This window comes from Montipora foliosa, chromosome 3, assembly GCF_036669935.1.
Source record: "Montipora foliosa isolate CH-2021 chromosome 3, ASM3666993v2, whole genome shotgun sequence".
NCBI classification, from domain to species: Eukaryota; Metazoa; Cnidaria; class Anthozoa; order Scleractinia; family Acroporidae; genus Montipora; species Montipora foliosa.
This window is the reverse complement of record NC_090871.1, coordinates 56,399,580-56,409,579: the sequence shown is the minus strand read 5'-3', so window position 1 is coordinate 56,409,579 and position 10,000 is coordinate 56,399,580. Positions and strand designations below refer to the sequence as shown.

Sequence of the window (10,000 nt, the reverse complement as noted above, 5' to 3'; positions counted from 1 at the left end):
TGATCCAGATCATCCCAAAGGAACACACCAAATATCGCAAAAAGGGCCCTAGTCAACCACACATTTATTGAAAGTAAAATTGAAATGTACTTCCAAACCAAACATTTTCATTTTCATGCAGGCGCTTGACTTTTACATGTAGCTTGAGATTTAAGTGATCCTCTCAGCTCTACAAGTTGAAATCGAGAATTAACGTCTTAAGCAGTAGTATTATAAGCTAAATAAAATCGATAAACAACGAATAGACTTAAGGGTCATCTCTGTCAGCATTAAAAAAACTTTACAAATTTAATTTTGTAGTAGTCAAAGCAACAAATTGAAAAAAAAAATAGGTATAAATCAACAACAACTAATTCAATCATAACTGGTGGCCACCGCGGAGCATCTCGTACAAGGTCCAACGAACATTTCCAGGACCATTTTTGTATTTGTTGTCGGTCCTTTTTTCTTTCATCTGTGGCTGCTGCTGATTTACAACAAGCTGAAACTCCGCAAGGCGAACAACAAAATTAATCTGAACAGCGTGCAAACAGGAAATGCCAAATTTCACGCAGAGGCACACGGTTTGCCGCTGTGTTGGTGTGCACTGGCCGGGAATCGAACCCGGGCCTCCCGCGTGGCAGGCGAGAATTCTACCACTGAACCACCAGTGCTTGCGTGAAATTAAGGGTAACCCGTTAATACAATGGACAAAACTGGCTGACGGTAGTTTCTGTCATTGCAGAGCTCGATAAGTGTCCTAACGGATCTGTTAAAGCTGACAGAAAATGTTTTTATCGTAATGAAGGAATACTGAGCCAAGTACAAAGGATCCTGCAAAGTGCTTAAGGTATAGGGAAGATATCGTTGACGTCACCAATTGTCATTAATGTGCCAAGCAAAGCCTGATTGGCTGTCGAAACAAAAGGATCTTTTGTTCCTGTGGTTAGCACATCTGAATAACAAAAGCAATGTTTGTAAACAGATATCTTCCCCATTGTCACGACTGAATGTCCGTTTCGTTAAGTTCCTGTACATATTTGTTCAAAAATGGAAATTCAACTAATTTTAACAAACCAAGACCTGCTGAGGCCTTATTACAGAAAAAAACAGTAGGAACAGAAATACGGTGTGACCGAGAATCCAAACCGACTCACCAGCGTGAGAGACAAGATTTCTGCCATTAGACAACCAGTTGTAGCTTGAACGTCTTAAATAGCAGGGTAGACCTTAAGGACGAGAAAACAACATTCAACCAAGACTGTTATTAAAAGGGGACAACCGGATTTGAACCGGTGACCTCTCGATCTGCAGTCGAATGCTCTACCACTGAGCTATGCCCCGGTATATAACTAGGGCCTGTCCGGGAGTCGGACCCGGGACCTCTGGCACCCGAAGCGAGAATCACGCCACTAGACCAACGCTTTTACATGGAAAGCTTCCGTCACGCACTTTGTGTTGCAAATTACTGGGGCGGGAGTTGAAAGGAAACCATTCCACTAGTCGTAATGTTGTGTGCTTTGTCTGAATGGTCTCATTTGTTAATCACCACGTGAGTGAACTAGCTGTGTTGAGGCAATTGGCGTTTAACAGGTACCGATGGTCAGACCGAGCCTGAACCGAAGGAAAGTGTGTTTCTTCAAATGGAGATTGCAGGTCTGCAGGTAGTTGGGCTGGAATAAACGAGATTTAGCAGAGTTCAAAATGAGAATCCTCGGGTAATGGCCGTTTGACTTCAGGTGTAGGTTCCTTAAAAATGCATTTTGTTTTAGGCAGGACTTGAAGAAAGGAACTCTGTCGAATCTTTCCTCGGCCAAGTGGTCAGACCTGTCTCTGTGGCGCAATCGGTTAGCGCGTTCGGCTGTTAACCGAAAGGTTGGTGGTTCAAGCCCACCCAGGGACGCTTAGTTTTGATTGGCATAGGCCAGCTGTGGGCAAACTAGTCAAAGTTGGCCATGACTAAGGGGCTAATCGGAAGATCACTTCGTCACCTTCGTCAAAGCGAGTCTATGTGTGAGGTCTTTGCCTTGAAAGCGATTTTTATTCATCTGTAGAGTGGATGACGGGCGTTTTTCGAGTCAACACTAACAGCTTTAAAAAATGGAGGAATCCACGTGTCCTGAAAAATCAGCAGGTGGAGCTGATTCCGCCGTAGGGCTCCATTTCTCTCACTTGCCATGAATGTCCCAGTGATTTCACACTCTCCAGGTGAACAGGAGTTCCCATCTTTGAACGAATAGAGATCTTGTTTAGAAGTTTACAGCGGATAAAATGCTATTCATTACAACGAAAGACTAGAAAACATGACATGATTAAACTTGGTAACAATACAACATCCTGTCTTTAAAGAATCCGGGTGTCGATCCCGGTACCTCCCGCATGCGAAGTGGGCGCTATATTTCCGGTTACCCGGAACCATGTTGGGTAAGTGATATTTATGTGATTTGCACTTAAATATTTGACACTGCGATGTCTTGAAATTCTCATTTCCATCGTCTGTTTTTGCCTTGATACCTCGCCTTCTGTAATCACATGTATCATTCAAGAGAGCATCAAGTCGGAAGAAAGCTCAGCATTAGGCACAAGAGTGACACGATCGACCAGCTATGGAAATGTCAAAAGACCACTTGTCAAAGTTTGATCTTATGAGTAAGAGAGTTTCGTGTCATCCAGCTCTATGGTTTAGAAGACAACTCGACCACGATGTGAGTGAGCATCCTATGCTTGCTTCAAGTTTTTTATCTTGAACAACAACGGGAAGTCAGGTGTGACACGTTTGTGGCTTTAATGAACTAATCATGCGGAAGGGTGAGAAGAACTGGCCAAATTAATAAATAAACTTGATGCTTTGATCTCAGATGGCGAAAGATGAATGTGGCGTATGTTGGGGCATGATAATGACCGCAAGTTGTTGATGTATGAACATTGTTCGGTATATAAGTAGGGCCTGTCCGGGAGTCGAACCCGGGACCTCTCGCACCCGAAGCGAAAATCATGCCACTAGACCAACAGGCCTTTACATGGAAGGCTTCCGTCACGCACTTTGTGTTGCAAATTACTGGGGCGGGAGTTGAAAGGAAACCATTCCACTGGTCGTAATGTTGTGTGCTTTGTTTGAATGGTCTCATTTGTTAATCACCACGTGAGTGAAGTAGCTGTGTTGAGGCAATTGGCGTTTAAGAGGTACCGATGGTTAGACCTAGACGAACCGAAGGAAAGTGCATTTCTTCAAATGGATATTGCAGGACTGCAGATAGTTGAGCTGGAATAAACAAGGTGTAGCAGAGTTCAAAATGAGAATCCTCGAGTTATGGGAGTTTGGCTTCAGGTATAGGTTCCTTAAAAATGCATGTTGTTTTAGGCAAGACTTGAAGAGTGGAACTCTATCGAATCTTTTCCTCGTCCCAGTGGTCAGACCTGTCTCTGTGGCGCAATCGGTTAGCGCGCTCGGCTGTTTACTGAAAGGTTGGTGGTTCAAGCCAACCCAGGGACGCTTAGTTTTGATTGGCATAGGCCATCTGTAGGCAAACAAGTCAAAGTTGGCCATGACTAAGGGACCAATCGGAAGATCACTTCGTCACCTTCGTCAAAGCGAGTCAATTTGTGAGGTCTTTGCCTTGAAAGCGATTTTTATTCATCTGTAGAGTGGATTACGGGCGTTTTTCGGGTCAACACTAATACCTTAAAAAAATGGAGGATCCACTTTTCCTGAAAAGTCAGCAGGTGGAGCTCATTCCGCCGTAGGGCTCCATCTCTCTCACTTGCCATAAATGTTCCATTGATTTCACACTTTCCAGGTGAACAGGAATTCCCATCTTTGAACGAATAGAGATCTTGTTTAGAAGTTTACAGCGGATAAAATGCTCTTCATTCCAACGAAAGACTCGCAGACGTGACATGATTAAACTTGGTATCAATACAACAGCCTCTCTGTGGAGAATCCGGGTGTCGATCCCGGTATCTTCCGCATATGAAGTGGGCGCTATATTCCCAGCTTGCCGGAACCATGCGGTGTAAGTGATATTTATGCGATTTGCACTTAAATGTTTGGCACCGTGATGTGTTGAGCTTCTCATTTCCATCGTCTGTTTTTGCCTCGACGCCTCGTCTTCTGTAATCACATGTATTATTCAAGAGGACATCAAGTCGTAAGAAAGCTCAGGATTAGGCACAAGAATGACACGATCAACCAGCTATGGAAATGTCACAAGGCCACTTGTCAACGTTTGATCTTATGAGTAAGAGAGTTTCGTGTCATCCAGCTCTATGGTTTAGAAGACAACTCGACCAAGACGTGAGCATCCTATGCTTGCTTCAAGTTTTTTATCTTAAACAACAACGGGAGGTCAGGTGTGACACGTTTGTGGCTTTAATGAACTTATCATGCTGAAGGGTGAGAAGAATTGGCCAAATTAATAAATATATTTGATACGTTGATCTCAGACGGCGAAAGAAGAGTGTGCCGTATGTTGGGGCGTGATAAAGAACGGAAGTTGTTGATGTATGAACATTGTTGGGTATGTAACTAGGTTCTGTCCGAGAGTCGAACCCGGGACCTCTCGCACCCGAAGCGAGAATTATGCCACTAGACCAACAGGCCTTTACATGGAAAGCTTTCGTCACGCACTTTGTGTTGCAAATTACTAGAGCGAGAGTTGAAAGGAAACCATTCCACTGGTCGTAATGTTGTGTGCTTTGTCTGAATGGTGTCATTTGTTAATCACCACGCAGGTAGTTGGGCTGGAATAAACGAGATTTAGCAGAGTTCAAAATGAGAATCCTCGGGTTATGGCCGTTTGACTTCAGGTGTAGGTTCCTTAAAAATGCATTTTATTTTAGGCAGGACTTGAAGAGTGGAACTCTGTCGAGTCTTTCCTCAGCCAAATGGTCAGACCTGTCTCTGTGGCGCAATCGGTTAGCGCGTTCGGCTGTTAACCGAAAGGTTGGTGGTTCAAGCCCACCCAGGGACGCTTAGTTTTGATTGGCATAGGCCAGCTGTAGGCAAACAAGTCAAAGTTGGCCATGACTAAGGGGCTAATCGGAAGATCACTTCGTCACCTTCGTCAAAGCGAGTCAATTTGTGAGGGCTTTGCCTTGAAAGCGATTTTTATACATCTGTAGAGTGGATTACGGGCGTTTTTCGGGTCAATACTAATACCTTTAAAAAATGGAGGATCCACTTTTCCTGAAAAATCAGCAGGTGGAGCTCATTCCGCCGTAGGGCTCCATTTCTCTCACTTGCCATGAATGTTCTAGTGATTTCACACTCTCCAGGTGAACAGGAGTTTCCATCTTTGAACGAATAGATATCTTGTTTAGACGTTTACAGGGGATAAAATGCTATTCATTACAACGAAAGACTAGAAAACATGACATGATTAAACTTGGTAACAATACAACATCCTCTCCTTAAAGAATCCGGGTGTCGATCCCGGTATCTACCGCATGCGAAGTGGGCGCTATATTCCCGGTTACCCGGAACCATGTTGGGTAAGTGATATTTATGCGATTTTCACTTAAATATTTGACACTGCGATGTCTTGAAATTCTCATTTCCATCGTCTGTTTTTGCCTTGATACCTCGTCTTCTGTAATCACATGTATCATTCAAGAGAGCATCAAGTCGGAAGAAACCTTAGCATTAGGCACAAGAGTGACACGATCGACCAGCTATGGAAATGTCAAAAGACCACTTGTCAACGTTTGATCTTATGAGTTAGAGAGTTTCGTGTCATCCAGCTCTACGGTTTAGAAAACAACTCGACCAAGATGTGAGCATCCTATGCTTGCTTCAAGTTTTTTATCTTGAACAACAACGGGAGGTCCTGTGTCACACGTTTGTGGCTTTAATGAACTAATCATGCGAAAGGGGGGGGGGGGGGGGGGAGGAGAACTGGCCAAATTAATAAATAAACTTGATATGTTGATCTCAGATGGCGAAAGAAGAATGTGGTGTATGTTGGGGCGTGATAATGACCGCAAGTTGTTAATGTATGAACATTGTTGGGTATATAACTAGGGCCTGTCCGGGAGTCGATCCCGGGACCTCTCGCACCCGAAGCGAAAATCTTTTTTTTTTCCCTAAAAAGCTCAAAAGAGCGTTTTATTTACACTTAAAAAATATGAGTTGAAAAATTACATATGGACGAAAAATATAATTAATTAGTTTAAGCCTATGTCATTTTCCTGGTGTTACATTTACATTTTAAATACTAGACGATTATTTTCAACCTTAGCAAAAGCTTACCTAATACACCAATCTGTAGGAAAGAGGTGTCCTAAATTACGACACGAATACAATTTAAACTGATATTTTAAATGCGCTTTAACACTTGCAGAAAAGATAGCTTCCGGTGGCACACAATCATTGTCTAGCCTATGATGAGTAGCCGACTTGTATATAGCACATCTCGCAATAGTAAGAGCCCAGTTGATCAAAGCCACAGCTCTTTCACTGAGAGGATCACCCCTTGAAGGCACCTTTCCTAAGATCTTAATAGCTGGAGAGAGCACCAATTTATTCTCTGAAATTTTTCGGATAAACTGATCGACATATCTCCAAAAGGTATCCACAGCTCTACATTCAAGCAAGGCGTGTTCAATATCAGCGATAGAACCACAGCGATGGCAATTGGGCGTGTCCAGTATTCCCATCCTATTTAGAGAGAGGGCTGTAGGAAGCACCCGATGAGCAATCTTCCAATTGGTGTCTCCCTGCTTATTGCTTACCAACGGTGAGTATAGGGTCTTCCACTGCTTGGAGGTAAAGGCAGGCTCAGGCTGAAGGGATGCTTTCCATCGATCTATTGCGGGAACAACTGGCGTATTCCGATCATGCAATTGACCATAAAAATGCCTCGTCTTGTAAGATACGATATCCGTCGGAGTTTGACCTGCGCCTGCAGTGCGGATCGCAAAACAGGGTTGTAGAGTAAGGGCTGTTCTTCTTCGCTTCGAGCATATCTGTTTCGTCCAATGCTGAGGGATCGCGGATAAGATCTTATTCAACTCTCGGGACGTTCTGTATAAAGTACGACCATCATTCCCTAACTGGCCAGCCAAGATCTCGTGAACAGTCCTGACAGGTAAAAAGCCAGAAACTACGTCGTAACAAATATCTCTTATCTTTATAACCCCTGCTGCAACCCAATCCTTGAAAAACAGTAGCTCATCATGGTGAGTAATATGCCTGTTAAGAAAGAGTGGATCATTTAGGATGTCCGTGGCCATGGTTGGTACATTTGTGCGAAGACGGCAAGGCTCATGTTTAGCCCAAGCGGACAATAATTCCTTGTGAAACGCTGGAATGTTACGGTCAATGCGTTGGAGAGGGTACTCAAGTACTAGGGGTAGTTTGCCAAGTTCCATATTTGCGATACGTAAAAAGTAGGCCGTAAAACCTTTCCAGTGGGCGTCCTCACCCGACAATAATCTTCTTAAAGTGTTCAACCTAAAGGCTTGGACCTTAGTTTCAAGGCGTGGAATGTTAAAACCCCCTTCCTTCAGAGAGAGAGCCAGTATGTCCAAGACAAGGGGACAAGAGGGTGCTTGTTGCCCCAAAAGAAAGTGTACACTGATTGCTCTATTTGCGTGATAACCCAAGATGGAACAGACAGCGAGGTAACATTGTACCACAAAGTCGATGTTAATAAACTGTTAATAATCAAGGCCTTTCCTTTATAACTAAGAACTCTTTGACGCCAGGCAGCTATGACATTATTGATTTTTGAAATCTTGGCATTCCAGTTTAAAAGAGAGCAGTCCACATTGCCAAAAAACTGTCCGAGAATTTTCTCCGGGATGTAGTCATTGTACCAGGCAAAATCATACAACTGATAAATTCGATTAGAAAAATCACCGCTCCACAATCCCTTGCATTTACTTTTATTGATTTTAGCCCCGGAGGCGAGTTCATACCGGTCGAAAACTTGAAAGGTTTCAGCAATGGACTGCTCATCCGTGAGTAAGAGGGTCGTGTCGTCAGCGAACTGGGATAACTTAACTTCGTTTTCGGAACCAGGGGGTTTAACACCATGGATTCTTGGATTTGAGCGAATATTGATAGCCATGGATTCAGCCGTTAGAACATATAGAGGCATAGATAACGGACAGCCTTGCCTTAATCCTCTCTCTAAATGGACAAAAGCAGTTAGCCAGCCGTTAACCTTGACGGAACTTGACACTGAATTATATAAAACTTGGATCCACTGGATAAAGGAAGGGCCAAAGCCAAATTGCTTAAGGCACTTGAACAGGAAATCGTGCGATACTCTGTCGAAAGCCTTCATCTGGTCGACACTTACAACAGCAAGTGGCACAGAGGTTGTGTTAGCATACGCAATTACATCGTGTAATAACCGAGCATTGTCATTGATTGTTCTCCCCCTAATGGAGGCAGTTTGGTCTGAGTGAATGATGAGCGGCAACACCTCATGTAGCCTATTCGCAAGCGCTTTAGATAGAATCTTATAATCGGTCGTAAGAAGAGTTATGGGCCTCCAATTCTTTAACTGAGTGCGGTCACCCTTCTTGAATAATAAAGAAATTACTCCTCGCCGTTGTGACACGGAAAGGCGGCCAACCCGAAACGCATGGTTATAGACGTGGACTAATTTATCACCTAACAGGTGCCAGAAATGCTTATAAAAATTGGTAGTGATGCCATCAAGACCAGGCGACTTATCCTTCTCCATTGCATCAACAGCCCTTTTTAACTCCCCAATTGTAATATCTCCTTTACAAGAGTCTCGCGCATTCTCAACGAGTTCGGGGTATGCTCCATCTAGGAATTCTCTTTGTACCTTTTCGTCACAAGGCTGCGCTGTGTAAAGCTGTTTATAAAACGAAAAGGCCTCCCCAAGCAAGTCCCTAGTTTCAGTAACGGTATCCACGTTATTCTTCGTTAAAACACGTGTGTTTTATGCTGAACGACGACATTTCTCAAGAGAAAAAAAGAAACGAGTACTCTTTTCACCTTCCTCGACAAACTGCGCTTTTGTTCGTATTTTAATAGCTTCTAACTCCTTAAAGTGCCCATGTGATAAAAAAAAACACTTCCTTTTTCCTTCAGATTTTGAGAGTGTGTTTGCTTAACACCTGACTGGCAAAATTTTGAGCTTTGATTTTTATCCAAAGGCCGCTTACTTTGAGTGTAAGTTTTGGATTTCACGGTCCGCCATTACTCACGTTCAAAACTGACCGATTGGAACTCAGACCGTTGGATCCAGGGAAACGTGACGTCAGAGGCTCACTAGCTTAAAATTTCAGCGTGTGAACGCAGCTTATTATTTAAGCAAAGCGTGAGTTTAAAAGTCTGAAAGCCCAAAACCCCCGTGCTGCATATTAATTTTGCAGCGTACACACGTATTGCATTCTTAAACTAGTGAGCCTTTGACGTCATTTTCTCCTCGATCCAGCTCTCTCAAGAACATAATGTTAGTAATGGCGGACCATTAAATAGGAAAATTCCAGTTGAAATAAAGAGGTGTCTTTTTGAAATCAAGGCTTAAAACGTGGGTCACTTAGTGTTTTGTTAACATAGTTTTGAGATCCAAAGAAAAATATGAATTGATTTTTTGGTCACAGGGGCACTTTATGTTTGAACTGCCTCAAGCCCTCCTTTGCTATGAGATATTGCTCTATATCGCTAGTAGTACCATTTTTTGCCCGCTCTTGAAGCTTATCCAATCTACTCTGTAAAACAAACCGTTCATGGCGCCGAATTTTTCCAATAATCGTCGCCCGTCTAATAGCAATCCGCTTAAAGCTTAACTTTGCTTTCTCCCACCACTCAAAAGGGTCAGCAAAATTTTCGAACTCTTCAACCCAATTTGACCAGAAACGCTCGATTTCCTCTTGGAAAACACCGTCCGCAAGAAGCTCGTTATTAAAGTGCCAGTACCCCGGGCCGCGTTCAATTCTTTCAAAATCAATGGTCAGAGTCAAGCAATCGTGATCCGAGTGGGAATACGGTTGAATATCCGTTGCGGTTACACATTGGTTAACGGGTTTACAAATAAAA

The 10,000-nt window shown here is 43.2% G+C and overlaps 6 non-coding genes across 6 annotated transcripts; 3 read left to right on the top strand and 3 right to left on the bottom strand.

The window, feature by feature from the left end:
• Positions 1-582: 582 nt before the first annotated feature.
• Trnag-gcc (transfer RNA glycine (anticodon GCC)) lies at positions 583-653 on the bottom strand. The gene has a single exon. It is a non-coding gene; the product is annotated as a tRNA-Gly (tRNA).
• A 598-nt stretch (positions 654-1,251) lies between these two features.
• On the bottom strand, positions 1,252-1,323 carry Trnac-gca (transfer RNA cysteine (anticodon GCA)). Its single transcript has one exon. It is a non-coding gene; the product is annotated as a tRNA-Cys (tRNA).
• Positions 1,324-1,808: 485 nt separating this feature from the next.
• Positions 1,809-1,882, top strand: Trnan-guu (transfer RNA asparagine (anticodon GUU)). Its single transcript has one exon. It is a non-coding gene; the product is annotated as a tRNA-Asn (tRNA).
• Positions 1,883-2,922: 1,040 nt separating this feature from the next.
• Positions 2,923-2,994, bottom strand: Trnap-cgg (transfer RNA proline (anticodon CGG)). The gene has a single exon. It is a non-coding gene; the product is annotated as a tRNA-Pro (tRNA).
• Positions 2,995-3,398: 404 nt separating this feature from the next.
• Trnan-guu (transfer RNA asparagine (anticodon GUU)) lies at positions 3,399-3,472 on the top strand. Its single transcript has one exon. It is a non-coding gene; the product is annotated as a tRNA-Asn (tRNA).
• A 1,403-nt stretch (positions 3,473-4,875) lies between these two features.
• Positions 4,876-4,949, top strand: Trnan-guu (transfer RNA asparagine (anticodon GUU)). The gene has a single exon. It is a non-coding gene; the product is annotated as a tRNA-Asn (tRNA).
• The last annotated feature ends 5,051 nt before the right edge of the window (positions 4,950-10,000 follow it).